The 26,203-nt window shown below is 42.2% G+C and overlaps 1 protein-coding gene across 9 annotated transcripts in view; it reads left to right on the forward strand.

Annotated features, from left to right (window-relative positions):
* The window catches only part of EYA4 (EYA transcriptional coactivator and phosphatase 4), a 247,795-nt gene that overhangs the window by 45,602 nt on the left and 175,990 nt on the right, over positions 1-26,203 (forward strand). For 7 of the 9 annotated variants that reach the window (XM_060239645.1, XM_060239714.1, XM_060239671.1 and 4 more), the window contains exon 1: positions 2,521-2,539. The exons of the other annotated variants lie outside the window; for them this stretch is intronic. The gene's annotated coding sequence lies outside the window, so the exon portion shown is untranslated. Of the gene's footprint in view, positions 1-2,520; positions 2,540-26,203 lie in introns of those variants that run through there. 9 annotated transcript variants of the gene reach the window in all.

Genomic DNA, 26,203 nt, shown 5'->3' on the forward strand with positions numbered 1-26,203 from the left:
AGTCTGTTTTACCTCATGAATTTTATCCATTAGGACCACATGCCATATCTTACGAATCCATACATCCACTCCAGGTAGGTATGGTTGTTTCCATGCCTGTGCCAACAGTTGTCCAGCTGCAATCAGCAGGCATTTAAAGATGCACTTCTGTGATTTTGATCAATTTAATGATGACGGAGAGGACCCATATTCTTATCCCATGATTGATACGTTTATTCTGGAGCCTTTTTCAAGGGATTTTGTCAGAAGCTTTTTGGAAATGCAGATATACAATATGCACTTACTAATATGTTTTGTAACCTATTCAAAGAGAAAGGACTTATCTTTATAGAAAACATGGCAATGGCAAAGATGTGTTTCTGCTTTGTATCTCACCTGTGAAATTTAGCAGTTACAGATGGACACAGAATAAAGGGAGCTGGCATAAATTCTTTTTAAAATTATTTATTACCTTTTTATCAATAACAAATAAGTAATAATATACATATAAGATATGTTAAAAGATAATCTTCTAGAATAAGCTCAACAGGATAATATGAAGTAATTGCTTGTAATATATAAGGTTTCTGTAACTATCTCAACAGCCCTTGAGCTAGATTGACTCCAGATTGTATATGAGCTATGTACTTGTAACATGTAGGGTTTATGTAACTGTCTCAATAACCCTTAAGCTGTGTTGACTCCAAGATAGCAAAATATAACCCTTTTCTGTTATATATGTTCTGCATTTTTCAAATGCATGGTGTGATCCTCCTTTTTTTCCATTAGGAAAAAAATCCCATAATTTACAATGCCATTGTATTAACAATGGGGGATGGCAGCTTTTCCAACTGACTGCTATCAGTGATTTTGCACCCATTAGTAGAATAGCTATTAAATTTCTACATGAGAATGGGGTAATGGGGTCTTTCCAAAGATTTAGTAAAATGGCTTCTGGAAGCATTTTGATCATGTGGTCAGTAATTAATTTTATTTGTTTTACAATCTTGGCCCAGAACATCTTAATGAATTTACATTCCCACCAACAGTGTATAAAACTTCTCCTTTCCTCACAGTTTCCCTAATAATCAGGCTTGGATTAATGTGGTGCAGTTTCATTGGTGTCAAGTCAATGTGTTAAAATTTTACCAGCTGTAATTTAAAGTTTATGCATTTCAACCTGAATATATAGAAATGCAATATTTCTAACCACTGATCCTCAGTGAAATTCTGAGAACAGTCTTTGCCCACCTACCTCATGAATGACAACACAACATCAATGTTGGGTCAAAGAATTTATTTAAATCCAGCTGTGACTTGATTAACACTTAAAGCACAGGTCTACACCAGCTTGTAGTACAAGCCTCTTACTGGGCAATACCACTCCAGCTCCGATCCAGATTTGGAATGTATTCAAATCTTTCTCCCTTGCCCGCACTAGTATGTGTGGACAGGAAAGGGACACAGTCCAGACCCATGACTGCTCAGCCTTAGGGCCTGTCATATGCTCCTCAAGCCCCCAGGGGGCACTCCCTGGTCAATAGTAGATTTTCTTATTCTGTTATAGTACTCTTTGTGCGAAAGTCAGTTGATGGTATCAGCAACCCCTTGGTGCATTGGGGATCTCATTGCAGTGATGGGGAGGCATAAAGCAACACATGGGATAGAGTTAGGTGTACTTGAAGATCTCTCTGTGCCCAAAGTGGATTGTAGAATGCATTTTGAAATGATCTCTGAAATTTTGTGGGAGTACAAAGCATTGAGTCTACAGTATTGCCAAACTTCTCAGAGTATAACTTACTGGTTGCGCTCATTTCTATTTTAGACTGGGTTTGAAAACCTCTGCACATGTAGGAAATGAGCTCATCAAGGAGAAATATTATAAACTAACCCTCTTCCTGATTCTTTTTGACATAAATAAACTTACACATAGAAAATTTCTGTAGCATCTCAAAGATGCTTAGCGCTACCAACAATCATGATTTTGTTGAGGACTATTGAAATTGTCAAGATAAATTTCAGTGACTGTCATTTTAATCAAAAGGGATTGTTTTGGAAACTGCACTAAAATAGTAAAACAACAATAGCACACACCTTTATTCTGGAGCTGTACTTGTTGAGGTGATTACTTCAGGCTATTCATGAAGTTTATCTTGTTTGAAAGCACTGACATAGCATTAGTTTACCAGTCAAAAGGACCATGTTGGCTATTTTTGCAGAACGAGAGTTTTTAATCTAGCCTCTTCTTTGGCAGGTGATGGGCAGCTGTTCATTTTGTTCCATTTTCCTTTTTTTGCAGAAAAGGCAAGAATTTTGTGCAGGGCAAATTCATAGAAGATTCATGAAAGAACTAATTGCATATTATTTAATAAAAGATCAACTAAATTAGATTTATCATCTGCAGTTAATGATTTTTTACAGTAAGTATTGTGATCCTTATATGCAGTATAAGTAAACATTGTCCTGCTTGCTTTTAAAATAGGGTCAAGCCATTATTCAGATGGCTGATAACAGAAGCTTCACAAGTCTCCTGGTAACTTTCAGGCTGTTAACAACTTTGGTAAGACTGGTAATTATCCTATAAAGTTACCTACAGCTTGAATTGGCAACCAGTGGTATCACCAGTAAGTGATTGCTATGCAGCATGTAGCAATATTCGTTGCCTACATGGGAAAGTAACAATGGTGGAATCTAAGGTTACAGCTCTATTAAAGGTTAGTGTTGACAACAGTCATTCTGTAAAACTAGAATAGTTTAACTATATATCATAATCCCTCTGAATTTAAAACTCCACATCTGTATTTTAGACTCTAGCAAATGAATGCCAAAGCATTGTGTAAAATTCTGAGAAATAGTATAGAAAAGTCAAAATACGTAACTATAATGAAGCTTCCTTATTTTTTAAAATTAGTGCTACATGGTTATACACTGTTGCTGTGTTTCATATATGGGATAGGATATGCCTTAATATAAATTATAACAGAATTTCATTCTGCTGAAAATTATAGCATTTGAGATGAAGTTTAATAGCTGAGGCATGACACCTGTAATATTATATTTCCATTGAAAGCTGTGCCTCAGATATTGTTGGCAGAGTGGTTTGTGTAAATCTACCAGTGGCTACCCTGATATGTGCAGCATAGGGTCATCATTTAAAATTTTGCAGGCAATATAACTTAATGAAAATGAGGCACTGAAATATAGGAGATATTCCTGAAGGTAACTTGTAAGTGAGGCTGGCAAGAGACTTGTCATTCTTCAAGAAATAGAACATTGCTGTCTACCTTCCACAAGCCTTTCAGTGGTTCCCATCTTGTGAGCTGTGATCCCCAGGGTGAAGGCTGCAGAGTTATTGCAAGGGGTTTGTTAGTTCATTCAGCTTGATCAAGTCCCCCCCCCCCCCCCATCTGTAACTTCCCTCCAGGCTGAGCTCCATGGCAGCCATGCCCCCCCCCACTCTGTGTTAGTCTGGTTGATGGCTAGGCTTCATCGACAGCTAGCTTGTTGCAGTATGACCATGCCACCCCAGCTGGGCCCTCCTCTCTGAGCCTTTGTCCAGGCAGGTGGCATTGAACTGGGGGCACCCAAATATGCACTAGCCTACACACAAGAAATCTTGAGAGGCTCCATTGGGTCATATTGACTCCCATCACCTCTAATCTCTGGTGACAGTTGGACATGCTCACACTAGGAAAGGAAGTGTGGGCTGTGACCCTTTAAGGAGCAGCTGTTTGGCTGGTGGCTCCCTTGTGACATGGTTAGTTGGCTTTCCTGCCCCTTCCACGTCTCTGGCAGTCCAGAAAGGCTCAGACTGCATCCGAAAACTGCCAGGAGCTTTACTGGGCTGTGGCATCTCCTTCTCAGCCAGCCCAGGTTAGCCCAACAAGTACAGGGAAGGAGGGGTTACCCCCAAATGGGTCATGCATCTGCAGTAAGCTCTGGATCAAGAAAGCTCATGCTGGAATAAATTTTGTTATTCAGGTGCCACTGGACTTCACAATTATTTTGCCACCTATATTAGTAATCGCTACAATATTAGCTGTGGAAGAGACCTGCTGTTCAACCCATATGCCCAGAGCTCTGTCAGTGTGGTCTGGAGATGAGGCTCCTCTTTTTCCAACCAAAGTGCTATCACTAAGATCACTGGGGTGGAGGGAACAGTCAGACATCCCTTGATCTTGCCTGTATCCAGCACAATTAAAAGTTCTCACCACAAGGGATGTTTTGTATTGCACTTTAGTAATTATTTGTGTTAGATTCTCATGTTAGCTACTTTGGGAGCCAGCTTACTACTGACAAGAAGGGTTAAAATAAAAATAAATAAGCATCCACTAATTGTTCTGTCAGGGGCTGAAAGTTCATTGTGCATCCATGAGTACTGAGTAACTGCTAACTGGGGGTCATTCTGGGCAGGTACACCAGTAACTCCAAACTATACAAACATATTACTCAGTATTTATCTATCCAGTTTGCTTTTGTAGTGTGGTATGTTGTCTTTCAATAAACTGCTTAATTTGTATCAGTAACACTTAGAAGTCTGCATCTTCCTAGTGACTTTTGTGTACTCATCGAGGTTATGAGAATAGAGGCCTCCTTCTTCAGGGGACTGAATTAACAAATCAGTCTTCCAGTTTCTGAAAGCCGCAAAACAGAATCAATGCCATATTATTAAATGACTCAATATAATAAATAAAGAAACATTCCTTCTGTAGACCAAATAAATAAATTCTATGTATCGCAGGTACATGTATTACTGGTTTTTTAATGCATGCAGATGCTGTTGTATTAACAAAATATAAATTCATTGAAAAGCATTACTGAATTCATAGTAGCTTTCTGTCATTATATATTTTCTTAAGGCAGCAGATATTGATAATTCAGCTACTACCATATGCAAGTCCATAACTTTTTAATGTTAAAAAGGATTTTTATACTGAAAATGTTTGGAAATCATTGCTTTAGACACTTTATTATTTAGCCCTGCTTCTTCCGTTTTAATGTTAAATATGCTGGCCAGTAGTGGAAATAAGATAGGCTTCCTATAAAGTGTTCTTCTATTGGTTATCTCTAAAGAACATGAAGTATAAGGTTCCATAGTTTTAAAAATTATGTTAAAACCACTTGATACTGATTTGCTTTGCAAGAGAACTGTGAGTTGTGGTGCACTGTAGAGAGAAATGCAGCTTATTGCTCATATTTATATCTTCAAAAGGAGTCCTTCTACTGCTTTTGTATTGCAGAATGTCTTTATGTAACCTGAAACTTTAACACATGGCAAAGTACTAACTAATTAAGTCTGCAACCATTCATCAGTATCTTAAACCTGAAACAATCTGCATTCAAGGGTTTATTATGATATGTCCTTGCTCAGAAGCTTCTATTTTTTCATAACTTTTTTGGTGAATGTTATTCAAATTCAAGAGAAAATTCTGTGCAACTTGGAAGCCTCCATATGCATTGAATGATCCTAATGAAAGGTATTATTTTACTCAGCCATGTGAATAAAAAAATGGATGCTGTTAAATTCAGCATTTGAGTATATATTTGGACATTTCAATAATGAGAAGCCCATTGCATAGCCCACTGGTAAAATGTTAGTAAGTGTTAGGTTTTTCATTTTTTTTTTATTTAGGACAAAGCAGACTCAGCCAAATCTGTATCATCATCAGCTTTACATTAAAAATGGCACAAATGGTGACATCTGGGAGCCAATTCACCATTTAATTAAATTAGCCTGTAATAAAATCTGCCATAATGAGATTAAAATTAATAATTAATCAGGAGCTGACATGGGCACAAAGCTGCATAAATAATAAATGGAGGCTGTGTCTGCTGTTTCTAATTGAGAACCTACTTCACTGCTTTATTGGACTTTCTTCATTGCCATGATCTATGTTCCTAGTTTTGCTGTATTTTGAAATAAATCATAATACCCTTGCTTTGGTTCTGTTAGGTATTTCTAGAAAATTGTAAAAGGCAATGAGCATTTGTTCATTGGAACTGGAATATCTGCCTTTGTGTTGGGATGAAAAACAAAGACATGTGTGCACATATGTAATTTACAATGAATTGTAGTTGCATTTAGTCTACCTAGTTCCATTAAGTTGAGCCTAATCTTCCCTGAATAGAGCAAGTTTGTGGAGGGAGTTGTTTCAGTTTTCTAATATGACTTTGCTGTGCCCTCCTGTGGGCTGATAGTACCTTTGGGAAAAGTGCAGGATGTAATGTACGAGGGGGCTTCAGCAAGTAGGGGGAATCAGCAGAAGTCCCTCACTCACTATTGTGTGAACACAGCAGGTTCTCAAACACAGCCAAAGAACAGGCAAGAGGGGTATGTTGTGGGGGCAGTTTTTGTTGCATCCCCCTCCTTGCTGCAGTCCCCTGTGCCATATGTTGTGTCATTCCTGAGAAGGCTTCAGGAGCAACTGAGGGCTGGAGGGGTTCAGGGAGTTGCAGTAGGAAGGAGCAGGTGGCATGAACCCACTCTGTAGATGTGTTGAATCCAGCTCATTTACTTAAATGCTATAAGTGGTTGCAGGATTTTATTCAAAGCCATTACATATTATTTGAAGCAAGAGCTATTTCAAATCTTACATGTGGGTGCCCCGAGAGTTTAAGATGGGACATGGAGACAGTCTACACTAGCCTTTTTGACAGTATGTTCATCCATTGATACCTCACAATCCAGATAATGTCCCTAGGCATGCTAAGAACTTTGTAGCAAACTTGATCACCAAGTAAACATCCCTTGTTTAGCCACAGCACCCTACATGTGAGAAGAGCACCAGACCAGTTAATCCCATTCTTACCATTTGCCACCTAACTTAATCACCAAGTAAGGTAGCTTTGTGGCTGCACAGTAGGGTCATTTAGGTGAGATAATTTAAGTATACACATGACTTGAGTTTTCTGCTTTTTTAATGTCTGCACAGTAGCAAGCAGCTATCGTTAGGTACATTGTCTGCAACTGGTGGCTGGTTGGAGACATTTATCTTGATTGGCTTGGTCTTTCCCAGAGAATCCAGGAGACAGTGATCATGAGTAAAGTTCATCCCCAATTAAGGCAGGGAGGGTTTCCTATAATTGTCAGTGTAAAAGGCCTTCCTTTATTAAATTTTAGAGTTTAGGAATTGTAAAAAGCTCTTTTAAACTGATAATTGGTGAATAAACTGCAACTCCTGTGAGGCTGTGTGATGCTGTGCCTGTGCGAACTGCTTTGGGTCTGGAGAGCTACCATACAAGCTTTTAGGACTGAGGAGACACGGAGATGGATATCAAAGAAATAAACATGAAATTTTTACTTTTACATGTAATTCTTTAAACATGATGTTTGCATGTTTGTCAAAACACAGAAAATGAGCACATGTGAAGATGTGGCATTTCTGCAGCAGATGTGCTCAAGCACTTGAATGCAGGTAGAGCAGTTTATCAAATATTCAGCTCCCATGATCACAACACACAATCTAATGGAAGCTGACCTCGAGATATTTCTTCCCAGTGATTTGCATTTCAGTGTTCTTCTTTGTTTTTCTTTTTAAATGCTGATTTGAGATTTTCACACATACACACACACATTTTTTGGGTGGGTGTCTAATGTAACCACCATTATCCTTTCCAGTGTGGAATGGAACTGTGGCTGCACCTGTTATGGATGAGGACTTGGTAACTGTGCTTTCATTCATTATTGCCTTTCTCTCTGTGCAAGGAAAGCTTTAAAAAAAAACTGGAGAGGAAAGCTTTGCCAAGTTTCACATATCTTTTCTGTTACAAAATTAAAGTATTAATTTTCACATATAATCCTCCTCCTAAGGAATTCTGCTTTGGAGGATGCAGAAGAGAGTGTGTAGGTGAAGTTTCCACAGAATACCATTGCCTTTTGGAACGGGGAGAAAATGAGTTGGGAGACCTTTCAAATAAATGGTTTATCTTTGCATTCAACATCCTGCCGTTCCTGAGCTTTGCTTCCCTAGGCCATGCCTTTGAACTGTTGTTCCCCCTGTTACCTGTTTCCTTGTTCCTTCAAGTGCACTGCTTATTTTTGGTACCTGTATGTGATTAAGGAAATGTGCAGTTGTCATAGGACAGAGCTAATGCTGCAGTAGCAACCCCACTCCCCAAAAACACACTTTTGGGGGTTTTATTTTCTGCATTTCCCCATAGAGAATGTGATGAGTTCTTGAGTATACGTACAGTCCAAGGCACTTAGAGAAAGAGTGCCTGGAAGAGCCAATTGCAATATCCAGTGCAATTGTAGATTTCAAAGATAATGGTGATAAAGCACACATGAAATGAAACTATCTGGTTTCTGTATAAAGTATTTCATCCACTATACATCTGTCTTATAAACTTCCTGTTACTGATATTAAAGTTTTTTTCAGTGCATGCCTATTAAAGGTAAAGGTAGTCCCCTGTGCAAGCACTAGTTTTTTTCGACTCTGGGGTGACGTTGCTTCCACAACGTTTTTACGGCAGACTTTTTATGGGGTGGTTTGCCATTGACTTCCCCAGTCATCTACACTTTCCCCCCAGCAAGCTGGGTAGTCATTTTACCGACCTCGGAAGGATGGAAGGCTGAGTCAACCTGGAACCGGCTACCTGAACCCAGCTTCCACCAGGATCGAACTCAGGTCGTGAGCAGGGAGCTCAGACTGCAATATTGCAGCTTTACTACTCTGTGCCATAGTGCTCTCTAATTTTTCATACAATATGAAGAGGAGGCCTTACAGCTTGCTTCAGCCCCGCCCCCCACCAGTTGTCTGTGCTTTGTAATGAAACTTGAGTTAATGATTGGGGTTGTACTTTTCCTTTGATTTCTGACGTAATAGAATTATTCTGCTATAGTCCAGTTATTTCTTTTGAAGGGGTAAGTGAAATTTTTAGCAGCATTAAAAAAAATTCTCAAGATGAAAAAAAAATTAAATCTTTTCTAAGAATCGTGTAGGTTTTTTTTCTTTAAATGTAAGCATAAGGAATTCCTGTGTACACTGTTGACACGAAAACATTGTTGAAAATGTTTATGATATAAATATGAGTAAATGTGTACACCATTATAACATAATGCCAGAATAAGATTACATTGTTTTGTTCTGCAAGATCCAAGAAATCAAAGGGAAATTTAAATCACAGTTAGGCATGCTGAAAGATCAACATGGAATACATCAACTAAACAGGACCAAAGGAAAGAGAGAGGAAAAGGTCAAAACAATTAATTGAAGTACTATATAGAAGAGATGAAAGGAAAAGAAACTTTGAGAAATGAACCTATGTTTTTAGAAAATGAAGTGAAAGTTGCACTGAGAGCAATTAGGAGGAGGAAGGAGATTGGATTTGTACCCTGTTTTCACTTGGCGTCTCAGAGCCGCTTACAGTTTCCTTTCCCTACCTCAGCACCAGTGCTAAAGAGACAACACAAGGCTGGCGCCCCAGGCCATGTGCCCCGCCAGGCCATGTGCCTTCCCTTGCCTTCTTGGCAAGGTCGAGTTCGGAGGCAGCCGCCATGGGGCTTCCAGGCTCAGTGTGTCTAAGTTCAAATAATTTTGGTTTTGCAACAAAATTTACATTTTGTATGGTCAGCTTCCCCCCGCTCCCAATTGGTAGAAGCTAAGATATATGCCCAGCTCTCACTAGGTGAAAGGGAGGGAAGAAGCTAGAGCAGCAGGTGCAGGGTTAATGTGGAGAGAAAATGTGGCTTCCTGTGCTCCAGGTTTTGATGTCAGCTTCATAGATGTCATAATTCCTATACTGGAGACTTTCTGTTCAAACGTTTAAATGAAGTCCGCCCCCCCAGTATGTTGGCTGAGAGTACAAGATACATACAGGAAGCAAATGTGGGCCTCTGGAATTTAACATTGAGTTGACAGCATTGAAAGCTGCCTTGCAGATAACGTACCATGTTTTTCTTGCCTACTGTAACCTGACAAGGGGCACATTGAAGTCAAAAGCAAGTTGTAGCTGTTGTAAATGTTCAACATTTGCCATGATATTTCCTGCCAAGAGGCACAGCAGAGGATATGTGTGTTGTGGAAATAAGGACAAAGTGAGATATTCCATATATCACTTCCAAAATGTTCTTTTTTAAAACCACAGATATCCTCTGTAGGTTGTCAGTTTGGCCAGTTTGGGACAAAAGCAAGACCCACACGTTAAAAGCACTGCTGAGGTATCTTTGATAGCATTCATCCCATTTTTCTGACAGCATATTACAAGCATATTAGAGCATACCTAATGATGCAGTCACGGTCCTTTGAAAACAATCTTATTATAGAGCAGAGGGATGTGATCACAAACCATGCTTGATATATTCAGGTGGGAAACCATTTTGATCTGAAGCAATAGAACAAAGTTTTGAGTCCAGTGGCACCGTTAAGACCAACAGTTTTAATTCGGGATATAAGCTTTTGTATGCATGCACTCTTCTTATACCCTGAATTAAACTGTATTGATCTTAATGGTGCCACTGGCCTCAAACTTTGTTCCAAGCTTGATAAAGATGTTAACCCTTTGTGCCCTTGGATTGCCACTCCTGGGGATGGAGGGCCCTCTGGAACAGCATAGCATGTGATGTGGGTAGCTGCAGTGGGAATGATTCCCTTCTTGCCCATGTGGAAGTGCCCTTCTGTTTGCATAACACAAGTTTGGATTTGAGTCAGAATCCTTCAGATCAGGACTGGAAACATTTTAAAGAAGTAATTTAATTTGCTGAGGTATGTTTGAAACATTCACTTAGCTGGCTGCTGTACGAAATGTTTTTTCTCTAACTGTCAAGCAAGCAAAAATACTCTTGTTTCTCCTGATGACTCAAAACCAAGAATTCTTTTTTGGCATGAAGAATTACCTAGAAGATAAAAGGAATTTTATTTTCTTTTAAAAGGCAGCTCATTGATTCAGTTGATTTCAATTTTTCTTTTGGAGCAGCTGGTTGTAAAGACTGATGGATTGTTTTTAGAACCTTTGCTTTTCCATAAATGACAGTTACAGGAGCTCCAGCAGCTAAATAGTCTAGTGCCAAATCTTTACTATTTTGCCAAATTAAACAGACCAATTGAACAATCTAGCTAGGCAAACACACTTCTGAAAAATACATTCATTTTATACTAAGCTGTAACTTTGTGTGGATTCCTAATTGTACTGGCACAAAGTCAAGACAATTCCCAGACCATCAGCCTAACTACTGTTGAACTTAAAGAAAGCCCACATTCCCCATCATTTGTAGGCGGATATGAACTCTGCTGTTTTTAAACTGTGTTTTGGAATTACCCTTCTGTAATCACCCCCCATTCAAAAGTCCAGCCTGGTTCTCATTACTGAGACTTTGAAGTAATCAGACATTTTTTGTCTTTACATGAGGTTTATTACTCCAGAATAGCGATTTCCTCAATGTATTATTTTTAATAAATGGTTTGCCAATTTGCAGGTATGAGTAAATAAGACCTAAATTATAGTAAACTAGCATGCCAAAAAAAATCGAAGGGATAAGCCTATTTCAAATAACTTTAGTATTTTATCTTCTTACTGATTTTATATGGTTAAAAGGGTAGTTTGTTGAATTATTTTGATATACAGATGGGGGTGAGGGACTGCAAAAGGGACAAAAATGTTTTCACATTCAGAATGAGGCCAGTAAAACTTGCCCTTGTCCAAATTTGGCTATGTAGTATGCAGCCAAATATGATTGGATATGTGTACAATGACATCATTGCAAGGCTACATCATTTTTGATTGGCAGAATCACATTGTCAAGAAGAAGATAAATTTTCATTAAAAAAATTACAAATAAAAATACACCAGAATATCTGTCAAGAGGAGCAGCAAAAAGTGAAATTTAACAAAATGGTTTGAGAAGTATAAAGTTGGAGAACATTTTGCATCCCTCAAAATACACTTATTTTGCCCTGGACAGATGGATTGACATTCTAGCTGTATCTGAAGAAGTGAGCAGTGACTCACAAAAGCTCATAGCCTACCACAAATTTTGTTAGTCGTACTCTTTTCTGTTGCTACAGACAGACTAACATGGCTACCCATCTTAATCTAATACCCATCTGGTATCCTTTTGGATACAATTTAAACCCATTATTGTGAATCCTATCAGCTCCATGCCTTTCTCTTAAGTGACAACCTTTCAAACCCTTCAAAGGGAGCAACCATATCCTTCATCAATCTCCTCTTCTCCAGATGGAACCTTCCCAATTCCAGACTGAACACTGCCATCTTTAGATAAGCCTGTTGTCTTATTCTGGGAAAAAACTAAGACAAAATAGAAATTGAACGTTTCTGCTTCCTCTCTGTCTTCTATCAAGAGTTTCTCCATTTTCACCCAACACTGAGCCTATTGACTTTTTTACCTTGTATTTGATCCTCACATAGCTGAACAAGCTTTTCTTCTTGTGGTGAGCCTCCCTGGCCAACTTCATCTCACTCTGAGCTTTGGCCTCCCTGATGGCTGAACTACATTGCCTAGAACCCTCAGGTACTATTCTTTAGATGTATATATTTCCCTCCATTTCTTGAACATTTCCTTTTCCTTTCTTTCTCATCATGGAGTTAGTTCATCCACATTAGTTTGTTCATCCGCATTGATTTCTTGGATCCCCTATCATGTTTTTGTCTTGTTGGAACAGTAATAGCTTGAGTTTGCAAGAGCTCCTGTTTTAGGAGAGCCCCTCCTCCACTTGCTCCTTTCCCCTCCAGCATTCTTGCCCATGGACTAACTCTTATCATGCTTCTGAGTTCATTTAAGTCTGCCCCAGGCCAGACCTGGTCACATCTGAAGTCATTCGCTCTGATATCAGATGATTGGCCCAGTTTCTGGTACCTATTTTCACACTGATTAACAACTCAGCCAAAATGTCTAGCTCTTGTCATCAAGCTATCATCGTACCAATACATAAAAAGCAGATAAACTAAACCCAGTCAACTATCAACCAATTAGCCTCTTGTCTGTCCTGGGGAAATTGTATGCTTCTACTTATACCAGGAACTCAAACATTGGATCCAGTCAGAACATATTATTGGCCTCAAGCAGGTCAGATTTATACATGGCAGCTCTACACTGGATCAATGTGCAATTTTCTATCACCTGGCAGGAAAAAAATGTATGACCTTAAGTGGTTTCCTGTTTTAGGAGAGCCCCTCCTGCACTTGCTCCTTTCCCCTCCAGGGTCTCCTAAAACATAAGAGAAGCCATGTTGGATCAGGCCAATGGCCCATCCAGTCCAAAACTCTGTGTCACACAGTGGCCAAAAAAATTATATATATATACACACACACATACACACACACACACACATACATATACATATATACACACACTGTGGCTAATAGCCACTGATGGACCTCTGCTCCATATTTTTATCTAACCCCCTCTTGAAACTGTCTATGCTTGTAGCTGCTACCACCTCCTGTGGCAGTGAATTCCACATGTTAATCACCCTTTGGGTGAAGAAGTACCTCCTTTTATCCGTTCTAACCCGACTGCGCAGCAATTTCATTGAATGCCCACGAGTTCTTGTATTGTGAGAAAGGGAGAAAAGTACTTCTTTCTCTACCTTCTACATCCCATGCATAATCTTGTAAACCTCTATCATGTCACCCTGCAGTCGACGTTTCTCCAAGCTAAAGAGCCCCAAGCGTTTTAACCTTTCTTCATAGGGAAAGTGTTTCAAACCTTTAATCATTCTAGTTGCCCTTTTCTGCACTTTTTCCAGTGCTATAATATCTTTTTTGAGGTGCGGTGATCAGAAATGCACTCAGTATTCCAAATAAGACCGCACCATCGATTTATACAGGGGCATTATGATACTGGCTGATTTGTTTTCAATTTCCTTCCTAATAATTCCCAGCATGGCGTTGGCCTTTTTTATTGCAATTGCACACTGTCTTGACATTTTCAGTGAGTTATCTACCACGACCCCAAGATCTCTCTCTTGGTCAGTCTTTGCCAGTTCACACCCCATCAACTTGTATTTGTAGCTGGGATTCTTGGCCCCATTGTGCACTTCTTTGCACTTAGCCACATTGAACCTCATTTGCCACGTTGACACCCACTTACCCAGCCTCAACAGATCCCTTTGGAGTTCCTCACAAACCTCTCTGGATCTTCTTTGTGGTCTTTGTGCTTCACACTCATGGGATAGAGTGCCTGCGCCGATCCCTGAATCGGTACCTAAAAAGCCCAGGATTTTTTCGCGCTCGGCACCAATGGGCATGCTCAGGCATCCCAGTGCGCATACTTGGTGGCGCCAGCACGAGGATCCTGCCAGTTCCTTTCTGACCGCTGCACTGAGAGTATCTCCTTTCGTGTCCCCGGTTGGTAAAGTAATCTTAGATTGCTTTTTTGCATGTTGCATATAGCCCGTTTGTTATTTTCTTTGTGTAGTTAGTTAGTTAGTTGTTAGATTGTTAGTGTTGTTTAAAAAAAAAGTTCGTTGGACTTGCCCTTCGGGGCTCTGGTTCCCCCCCCTCCCCGTTTTTCCCCCTCAGAGACTTTCCTGAGTGGGGTTTTTCCTGGGCATCTATGGAAAGATGTTGGGGATTTTTTTAAGAGGTGCCGCTCCTGCGGGAAGAAGATTGCCCCCACCCCCGACGGCCATTCCCTCTGTCTCCTCTGTCTGGGCGAGGGACATTGCGTCGATTTCTGCGCACACTGAGTTTCTCAAAACAAACTCATAAGAACAGAGCGGCTTTCGGCAGCTTTGGTCGAGTCGGCACTTCGTCCTCAAAGGATGGCATCAGGCCTGTCGGTACCGATGGGTGAAGCTGCGGCCCCAATGGTCACATCGGCTGAGACTTCGCCGATCAGGACCGAGATGCCGGTTGAGTGCGGGCGTTCCACGAAACGGCCTTCTGAAGGGTCAGTGGACACCCCAGCTAAAAGGCGTCGGGATGATTTGGGGACCCGATCATCCGCACCGAAGAAGGGGAAATTGAAGGAGAAGCGGAAGAGGAGACCATCCTGCACCCCTTCGCCTTCGTATGACGCTTCAACATTGACAGTTCCACCGAAGAAGATCTTGGCATCCCCGCGTCATAGCCCTTTGGTGTCGAGAGGCAGTACTTCACAGCTGCGCCTATCGGCATCGGAGCACGAGATCGACCTGACTCAGCACTCCCACTCTTTAGGGTCCAGGCATCACAGTGAGAGCGACTCGGTCTCGGAGGTGGAGGTGTTGGCGCCGATGGAGCTTTCGGCTCCGATGGATCAGGCAAGAGGCTGGAGAGAGCCGGAACCGACTACAGTAGCTCATCGTTTCCCACCGCTTCCACCATGGGAGCAGCGCTAATGGCCTCCTTAACCTTATCCTTACCCACCGTACCAATGGTACCCTCCTCGCGAGTTCGCAGACTGGGACCAGCAGTCCGAGGCATCCCACATGCCCAGGCTGTCTCAACATTCTAGACGGCGTCCTTCGGCATCGATCGCTGTCCCGCCTGACAGCAGCGTGGTAGTGGAGGAAGTCCAACCTCGGTCGTCGGTGTCGATCCGGTCGCCTGTCAGAGAGTCTACTCTGGTGCTCTCAGAATGATCTCTACACAAAGAGTCTTCATCGTCGGACTCCAAGGTCGATACCGACGATCCGGACCAGGCTTTGGAACCTTCCCCGGTGTCTCATACTGCTGAGGATCTTCCCATCTCACCATCAGAGGATCTGAAGTCGTACGTGGACCTGGTGAAGAGGATGGCACTCTCCCTCCCGCTTCCAGTGACACAGCCGCAACCCGTTGTAGACAATAACGTGTTCGACATACATCTACAGCGGTTGCCCTGCTGGTGACAAAAGTCATCTTACAGGCAGTGAAGGAGCCCTGGGCGAAACCTGCTTCTACACCTGTGTCTTCGAGGAGGTTGGACCATATGTACCATGTCCAAGAGTCCGGGGCTAAGTTCCTCTTCACACACCCGAAGACGAATTCGGTGGTCGTTTCCTTCTCGTCGAAGGCCCGCAAGACGCACTCCTCTCCATCAGACAAGGAGGGAAAGAAGCTGGACAACATTGGGAGGAAGTTCTATTCTGCTGGGGTGCTGGGAGTAAAGGTATCTAATTATGCCGCGTGCATGGCTAGATACCAATACTCAGTGTGGGAACAACTAACCCCCCTCCTGTCTTCCCTGAGTGAGGAGAAGAGGTCGGCTGCAAAGAAGTTGCAGAAGGAAGGCTTTGCTGTAGCCAAACAACAACTGGCTGCAGCAAAGCACATGGTCAGCGTCTCTGCGAGGACCATCACTTCTGCTGTCTGCCTCCGCTGCCACTCCTGGCTCAGATCTACAGCTCTCCAGCAGGACACCAGGGCCTTCATTGAAGATCTGCCCTTCGAGGGCGAAGGCCTGTTCAGCTCTACCTCCGACAATGCGCTCCAGGAAATGGATAAAAGTATAAAAACTTCCAGGAACCTGGGAGTACCAGCATCTTCCAGAGCTGTGAGACAGAAACCTTGGGCAAAGATGCCATACCAAAAGTTCTCCCCGGAACAGCAGTGGAGACCTCGCTCTGCTCAACCTGAGAGTAGGTCCCCATACAGGGGGAACAATAGGAATTGTTATGCTTCACAGACCACCGGCAAGTCCAAGGGCACTCGCCCTCAAAAGCAGGGCCTTTGACTTTCTGGCAGCACGCATTACTGTCCCCTCTTCTACTTTGTCTATCCACCTCTGCCCATTCCTGTCGGCCTGGGAGTCCATCACTACGGACAGGTGAGCGCTTTCCATCGTAGTGGAAGGCTACAAAATAGACTTTGCTCAGATTCCGAACCAATCTATAGTAATTACCACTCCCCCTTCCCCACCTCTGCTGGCGGAGGTGAGCAACCTCTTACATAAACAAGCCATAGAGAAGGTCCTGATGGAGGCCAGGACGGGAGGTTTCTACTCTCGTTACTTCCTGGTTCCCAAGCAGGACGGGGGTTTAAGACCAATCATGGATCTTCGGAATCTGAACAAATTCATTTTGTACCAGAAGTTCAGAATGTCCACTCTGCAAACAATTCTGCCCCTCATCAACCAAGGGGATTGGATGGCAATGCTGGACCTCAAGAATGCATACTTCCACGTCAGCATCCATCTTGCATTCAGTCGTTTCCTTTGGTTTGTAGTAAGTTCTCAGCACTTCCAGTTCAAGGCCCTTCCGTTCGGTCTGTCCACTGCACCTCGGGTGTTCACGAAGATGATGAGCGTTGTGGCTGCCCATCTCTGGCTTCAAGGGATAGTTATCTTTCCATACATCGACGACTGGCTCCTTGTGGCGGAGTCAAAAGAGAGTTTGTCATCTCACATTGCCATCACTCTTCGTCTTCTTGACACCTTGGGTCTGCAGGTCAATTTGGAAAAATCACACCTTACTCCATCAAGGACAGTTCAGTTCATAGGGGCTTTGCTGGATACGAACCTTCATCGCGCGTTTCTGCCTCAGCAGAGAGCGATGGACATTATCAACCTTGTCGAACTTCTGCAGAGTCGAAAGTGGGGCACGGCGCAGCAGCTGCAGCGGATGCTGGGGCTGATGGCGGCGACTACAAGCATGCTGCTCTTTGCGAAACTGAGGATGAGAGGCCTACAGCTTTGGTTTCTTAGTCAGTTTCGCCCATTACAAGACTCACCTCGAAAGAGGTTTGTAATTCCACCTGTGACACTTCACACACTGCAATGGTGGAAGTCAAAGGACAACATTTGTCAGGGAGCTCCCTTCCATCTACCTGCACCAACTGTGACTATCACGACAGATGCGTCATTATGGGGTTGGGGGGCCCTCATGGACAATCTGTGTGTGTGGGGGGGTGGTCCTTGGCCTTTGAAATTGACTCACTGCCACATAAATTACTTGGAACTGCTGGCAGTTCATTTTGCTCTTCGGTCTTTCTGCCCCATGATGGCGGGGAAGATTGTTGCTCTGCTAACAGACAATACCACTGCCTTGTGTTACATCAACAGGCAGGGAGGGACAGTCTCTCAACGGCTTTGTGCACTGGCACTGAATCTGTGGTTGGAGTGCCTGGACCACGACATCTTTGTGAAGGCAGCGCATCTCCCAGGGGTCCTCAACTTGCAAGCAGACTCCCTCAGCAGGGGTGCGGCTTCCCCGCACGAGTCGGAGTTACAGTGGCGCTTCCTTCAACCCGTGCTTCAGCTCTGGGGGTATCCTCAGGTGGATGTCTTTGCCACAGTCGAAAACCAGAAGTGTCCTCTGTTTTGCTCCAGAGGGGGCTCGGATCCAGAGTTGGGAGATGGTCTGCTGTTCCCGTGGGAAGGTCGGTTCCTTTATTTGTTCCCACCTCTGCCACTACTGACGAGGGTGGTCAACAAGATCGCAAGAGAGAGACCATGCTGTATCCTGGTGACTCCCTGGTGGCCTCACCAGAACTGGTTCCCGATCCTGCTCCAACTGGCAAGGGGGGTCTTCTACCAGTTTCCAGCGGAACCCTATCTTCTGTCAGCTCAGGGCGGTCATGTACTCCATCACAACGTGCCGCACCTGAAGCTGACAGCGTGGCTCATCCACCCTGTGGGTTCTCTAGCAGAGTCCAACATGTTTTCTTGAACAGCAGGAAACTTTCTACCCATGCCTCCTATGATAGGAAGTGGCAGAAGTTTCTGCAGTTCTTAGTTGATCCCTCAGTTCCCCCCCCAAAGGGTGGGATTGTCAGTAATTTTTGAGTTTTTGTTATCTCTGGTGGATGCTGGTCTTGTTTTTGCTTCCATCAAGGTTTATTTGGCAGCAATTTCTGCATTCCATGAACCAGTTGAGGGGCACTCTGTTTTTGCACACCCTCATTCTAAGAGGTTTTTGAAGGGTTTGCTTAGGCTTCATCCTCCATCGAGATCACCCCCACAGTTGTGGGATTTGACTTTAGTGTTGGACAGGCTGACTCGACGTCCCTTTGAGCCAATGGCCACATGTTCGTTACAGCTTCTATCTTGGAAGACTGCTTTTTTGGTAGCCATCACATCAGCACGCCGTGCAGGGGAGCTCACTGCTATGTGTTGTGACTACCCATATCTAGTTTTCCAGGAGGCTGGAGTGTCGTTAGCTCCTGATATTTCTTTTCTCCCCAAGGTGGTTTCTCAGTTCCACCACAACTTAGAAGTTTGGTTGCCCACTTTTCATCCTACACCTTCCTCGGATGAGGAACATAGGTTGCATGCTCTAGATGTGAAGCGTGCTTTATTGTTTTATTTAAGTCGCTCCAAGAGTTTTCGTAAGGACCAGCAGCTTTTTGTTTCTTACGCTGCTCCTAAGTTAGGTTCCAGGATCTCGTTGCAGCGGCTTTCGAAATGGCTCACTGAGACTATTAAACTGTGTTATTTGTTCGCTAAGAAGCCGTTACCTGGGCCTATTCGTGGACACTCTACAAGAGTGATGGCGACGTCGATGGCGTTCCTGAAAGGCGTTTCCCTGACGGATGTTTGCAAGGCTACCACCTGGTCCTCTCCGCATGCCTTTATGAAGCACTACGCGCTGGATGTGCATGCTCAACAGAGGACTCGTCTGGGAGCTGCGGTGCTGCAAGCTGTTTCTTCTGGTTGACCGTCTTCCCACCTCCAGGTATGTCTTGCTTGCTAATCTCCCATGAGTGTGAAGCACAGAGACCACGAAGAAGATAGACAGATTGCTTACCTGTAACTGTAGATCTCCGAGTGGTCATCTGTGCATTCACACTACCCACCTTCCTTCCCCACTGCTGACAGTCTCCCTCTAGTAGGGGCTTCCAGAGGTCTGGAAGGAACTGGCGGGATCCTTGCCCTGGCGCCGGCGAGCATGCGCACAGGGACGCCTGCGCATGCCCGTTGGTGCCAAGCGTGAAAAAATCCCGGGCTTTTTAGGTACCAATTCGGGGATCGGCGCAGGCGCTCTATCCCATGAGTGTGAATGCACAGATGACCACTCGAAGATCTACAGTTACAGGTAAGCAACCTGTCTTTCTCACCACCCTGAACAATTTAGTGTCATCTGCAAACTTAAACTGTGTGTTGCCTTCATTGACCCATGGGCAGCTTTTGACTCTGCATCAAGAAATCAAGCTTAAACTGAGAATCACCTCTATTGATCGTAGATTGCTATAGCAAATTGAAAGATTATATGAATCCTCCTATGCATGGGTAGCAGTCTTTGTGGAGAAGGGTCCAACAAAAATGTATTTTGGCTCTGTTATTGTTTAGTCTGTGTATGAATAACCTGTAGGTAAAGTTAAAATAATCTGATCGTCATTACCCTACAGTAGCTAATTTGAAATCCCTGCATTGTTATATGCTGGGGGTGGCCAAATTTGCTTAACATAAGAGCCACATAGAATAAAGATCAGATATTTGAGAGGGTGCAAGACAGGAAGGAAGGGAGGGAGGGAGATAGATGGGAGAGGGAAAGGTTGGAAAGAAAGCAACTTCAACTTTAAATGCATTCTCCAAGCTGCCGGCTGGCTTGGCTGTGTCATGCACCCTCTCTATCATTCCCTCTACACTTTGTTACCGTTGTGGCCCTTTTCAGCCATTGTGTTTTACCACGCATATGGGGAGAACATGGTACCCATCCTCCTACTGATATGTGCTGTCAGCATTTTGTCTGTAAGGGAAATAATTTTTTGGTGCAGTACATGCACCATCTTGGGAAACCACAAGATTATACAGTAAGTCTCTTCCTTGTTCATTCAGTGTCCTTTGCTCAACTGGGGTTGCAACTTTGTACCACTTACCTGGGAGTCAGTCCTGTCAAACTCTGCAGGACTTATTTCTGGGTAGATTTCTGGGTAAACATGGATAGAATCAGACTGCATTTACAGGATATGGATTCTTTTGGTAGTATTTAGTTATACTTGGTATGCTCAGGACAGAGATTTCCTTAATTAAATGAAAACTTTAAATATATGCACTGATGCTGCAATATATAATATGAAATCTAAATTGCCCAAAAAGAAGAATTGCAGATTTATACCCCGCCCTTCTCTCTGAATCAGTCTCAGAGCTGCTTGCAATCTTCTGTATCTTCTCCCCCCACAACAGACATCCTGTGAGGTGGGTGGGGCTGAGAGGGCTCTCACATCAGCTGCCCTTTCAAGCACAACCTCTGCCAGAGTTATGGCTGACCCAAGGCCATTCTAGCAGCTGCAAGTGGAAGAGTGAGGAATCAAACCCGGTTCTCCCAGATAAGAGTCCACGCACTTAACCACTACACCAAACAGTATGCGATTGCTGATGCTGCTAGTGCTTTTGCAGAAACTGTGGAATCTCTACTGCTCTGAACTTCAGATTCTGTCCTGAAGGATAGCACTGCAGCCCTAGTGAAAGAAGCCATATATTATATTAGTGGTATTAATGCAGTGTAATAGGATACTTTGGCCCTTTTCCTTCTATGTCATAACTGCTTCAGTTCATTCATGTGTAAAAAAAAAATGAGAACCTTGTATAAAGATGCCTAATTTTCTGGTACATTGAGGTTCGATCTGTAAACAATGTTACTGAAAGCACTTTCTGCTACTTTGGGAGTAAAAAGGCCATTGATGTGTTAGAACTTCAAATATAGTGGGATTTCTGTGTCTGGTACTCAGCTTGTCACAGTTACAGATGCCTAACATTTTTGTTCTGTTAGCTATTTAATTATAAGTTTATGGAATCCCTGCTTGATATAAGTGTTTTTGGAAATGAATTCTTTCCACATTAGCTATGCTTCCTTTGCACTTTACAGGTCATAGGTGCAGTGTATATTAATTAAAATAATAATAAATAATAAATAATCAGAATCAAAAACTTAAATGTCTGTTTTATAAAAAGTTTGTGTCTGGAAGTTACATGTTTGTGAATGTATATTGTTATTTTTTTCAGTCATAATTAAAGCTAGAATGATAATATGCACTAGATAATATACTACAACAGGTTTAATTACCATATTTTAAACCATAGGTTGTTTTTCTTATTTTTTCTATTTTTGATGAAAGCAGGAGACAAAAGAGTTTTTACTTAAAAGTTATATGCCAGGACAGAAAATATAAGCAAGTTTAGAGAAACTGAGACGTATAAAACAAGAACATTATTTTGATATTCTCTGAAATCAGAATGGCTCAATTCTACAACTCCCACCCCCTATTTTTTCTCCCTAATGAACTTTTGGCCAAACTTTAGCAAGTTGGGGTGTGTATGTGAAAAGATGAAATAGAATTACATTCAAAATATGGGGAAGTTTGAAATGTCTGCTAGATAATTTTAGAGGTATTATTTTATTTTAGCAGGTTGTGATAGCTAATCAGCCCTTAATGCACGTTTGTACTTCTCTATGCTTTGATTTTGTAAAGAATATATAATTAGAGCAACCCATGCATTAGCACAACTGGATATATTTCTGTTAGCTTTAGAACTGACTGAAGCATCTTTGTGGCTATCTGTAAATGTAAAAAGAAAAGAGAAAAACAGAAAAAAACAGAGGCAGGGGCTGAACACTGATGTCAATATATTTGCCAGTTTAAAAATAGGGTTTAAACTATGGTTAGTATTTAACTGGTGAACAATTTGGTCTATTGAGTGGTTAAATAATATCAAATAATGGTCAAATATTTTGAACTATTAAAATATTGAAAAAGATACTTTAATAAGAAATAGATTTGATGTTTATGATAATTACAAATGTAGTTATTTTGAAACAAATTTTAATACACTGTAATGAATTGCAATTGTTAGTACTGTTATATGTTTCCATAAATGTTAATGTTTCATTAACAAATTCTTTCATTCTACTTATATCCTTCAATACCAGATTTGGGCTACAATTACAATAAATTTAAACAGAATGATTGAGTGCCAGTGTAATTTATCTCACTCTAATCCTAATATCTCAGGATTATTATTGCAAGGAAGAAATTTGTGAGATGAAAATCATGTCTGGTTTCCAGCAGATGCCTTGGAGTTAGGACAAGCAAGAAGTGTATAGCTAGAAATAATGTAACATGAAGAGGAAATCATCATTTCATGCAGGATGAAGGACCCAGGGTTGCCAACCTCTGGGCAAATCCTGTTGTGATTACTAAGGTTGCTAGCCTCCAGGTGAGGTCTGGGGATCTCGCACTTTTACAGCTGATCTCCAGTTGTTGGAGATCCTCTCCCCTGAAGAAAATGGCTGCTTTGAAGGGTGGACTGTATGACATTGTACCATGCTGAAGCCCCTCTCCTCTCCAAACCCCATCCTTTCCTGGATCCACTCCCAAAGTTTCCAGGTATTTTCCAATGCAAACCTGGCAATTCCAAGATTGTCCAGAATTTACAGAATCTCCAGATTGCAGAGATCAGCTCTCCTGGCAAAATGGCAGTTTTGGAAGATAGACTCTAGGGCATCATACATCACTGAGGTTCCTATCCTCCCCAAACCCTCTTCTTCACAGAATCTACCCCCAGATTTCCTGGAATTTTCAACCAGGGTTAGCAACCCTAGAAGGAATTTTTTTGTGATGACTGCTTTGATTCCTGTTTAGAGGTGGTAAATGCTACTATAGCAGAGGTCTTGTATTTAGGACTTGTCTAAGCTTCTAAGTTTACCCCTTGCTATATAATAGCATAATTAATTTTTAAGGCAAGCTGCCACAAATACAGCTGTATACTTGTTTTCATAGAATTTTTGACCAATCAATTGGGTTGCCAACCCTAGAACAGTCAATAGCATCACAACAGGCATAGAGTACATCACTGCTTACTGAATCCATACAACCATATTGACCCAGTCCAAATGGACTTAAGTTTTCCTCAGCGAGCACTGAAGCTGGAAGTGGCAACAGGCATAGCCTTCCCTTATCCATGTCACTGCTGGCCACATATGAACATATGAAGCTGCCTTATACTGAATCAGACCCTCGGTCCATTAAAGTCAGTATTGTCTACTCAGACTGGCAGTGGCTCTCCAGGGTCTGAAGCTGAGGTTTTTCACACCTACTTGGTCTGGACCCTTTTTAGTTGGAGATGCCTGGGATTGAACCTGGGACCTTCTGCTTACCAAGCAGATGCTCTACCACTGAGCCACCGTCCCTCCACATTCAAGTGGAGCTCTTACAGTGCTGGCAGTTCTACTGGGACACAATCTTCTGAAATCCAGGGGCAAAAGAGGAAGCAACCATTGCCTGATGGGTCCCTTGTACCACTTTCCCCAGACTTCCCCAGGCTGAGGATCCCCCCAAAATAACTAATGGTCTGCAAACTACAGTTAACAACCAGTGGACAAGTTGGTTTGTTGTAAGGGCTCTACCATGCTGCCTCAGTATTTACACTGAGTCTGTTATACTTTATGTATTGTTATGTCACCAATAGCTATCCATTGAAAATGGATAAAGTAACACATTAATGCAAATAACAAAATATTGAAATTTTTGAAAGCTCAGTTCTGATTCATACTGAGGAAAATACAAGACTTTAATTTGGAACACTTTACTTTGGTCTCCCTCCACTCCTAGTGATAAAGGCCTAGAAAGTATAAAGATCATTGCACTGCATCCTTATCCGTTGACTTTTTAGTCATTGGAAGGTTTGTGGCAGTATTCAAGACATTAACTGGGGAGATGTTAATACAGAATCATTTCTTTGATTTCGTTAATTAATAAATTAAACATCGCTAGACAGTTAACTGGGGAGATGTTAATACAGAATCATTTCTTTGATTTTGTTAATCTAATAAATTAAACATCGCTAGACAGTGTTCTTTTCAAAATGAATGAGTAGGCACATTGATGAACACAGGTTATTGAGGAAGACTCAGCATGGGTTCTGTAACGGAAGATCTTGCCTCACTAAACTGTTACAGTTCTTTGAGGGGATGAACAAATGTGGACAAAGGAGACCCGATAGATGTTGTTTACCTTGACTTCCAGAAAGCTTTTGATAAAGTTCCTCATCAAAGGCTCCTTAGAAAGTTTGAGAGTCATGGAGTAAAAGGACAGTTTTTGCATCAAAAACTGGCTAATTAATAGGAAGCAGAGAGTGAGTATAAATGGGCAGTCTTCGCAGTGGAGGACAGTAAGCTGTGGGTAGCCGCAGGGCTCAGTACTGGGTCCCATGCTCTTTAACTTGTTTATGAATGATTTGGAGTTGGGAGTGAGCTGTGAAGTGGCCAAGTTTCCAGATGACACTAAATTGTTCAGGATGGTGAGAACCAGAGAGGATTGTGAGGTACTCCAAAGGGATCTGTTGAGGCTGGGTGAGCGGGCGTCAGTGTGGCAGATGAGGTTCAATGTGGCCAAGTGCAAAGTAATGCACATTGGGGCCAAGAATGCCAGCTACGAATACAAGTTGATGGGGTGTGAACTAGCAGAGACTGACCAAGAGAGAGATCTTGGGGTCGTGGTAGATAACTCACTGAAAATGTCAAGACAGTGTGCGATTGCAATAAAAAAGGCCAACGCCATGGGAATTATTAGGAAGGAAATTGAAAACAAATCAGCCAGTATCATAATGCCCCTGTATAAATCGATGGTGCGGTCTCATTTGGAATATTATGTGCAATTCTGGTCACCGCACCTCAAAAAGGATATTATAGCATTGGAAAAAGTCCAGAAAAGGGCAACTAGAATGATTAAAGGGTTGGAACACTTTCCCTGTGAAGAAAGGTTAAAACGCTTGGGGCTCTTTAGCTTGGAGAAACGTCGACTGTGGGTTGACATGATAGAGGTTTACAATTTAATGCAGAGAAAGCAGAGAAAGAAGTACTTTTCTCCCTTTCTCACAATACAAGAACTCATGGGCATTCAATGAAATTGCTGAGCAGTTAAAACGGATAAAAGGAAGTACTTCTTCACCCAAAGGGTGATTAACATGTGGAATTCACTGCCATAGGAGGTGGTGGCAGCTACAAGCATAGCCATATGGAGCAGAGGTCCATCAGTGGCTATTAGCCACAGTGTGTATATTTTTGGCCACTGTGTGACACAGAGTGTTGGACTGGATAGGCCATTGGCCTGATCCAACATGGCTTCTCTTATGTTCTCTTATGGCTTCTCTTATGTTCTTAAAAGGAATGTTACAAAATTACCAATAGATTAGCTAGTAATTTATATCTAACCTAATACTTTACTCTTTGTACACAGCTTCCAGTATTTCTCAGTTCTTAAACTTTCAATAGTTCTTGCTCCCTTTTTCTTCTCACCCCGGATCACTCAGTTCTTTCCTTCCTACCTTCACTCCTGTTGTGGTTAGAACACTGATTTTTTTGAGTCAAGATTGTAGGATTTCCAGTAGCTCCCCACCTCAACGCACAGTTACAGGGAACTTTGA

The sequence above is a fragment of the Heteronotia binoei genome, chromosome 1 (genome assembly GCF_032191835.1).
Source record: "Heteronotia binoei isolate CCM8104 ecotype False Entrance Well chromosome 1, APGP_CSIRO_Hbin_v1, whole genome shotgun sequence".
Taxonomy (NCBI): domain Eukaryota; kingdom Metazoa; phylum Chordata; class Lepidosauria; order Squamata; family Gekkonidae; genus Heteronotia; species Heteronotia binoei.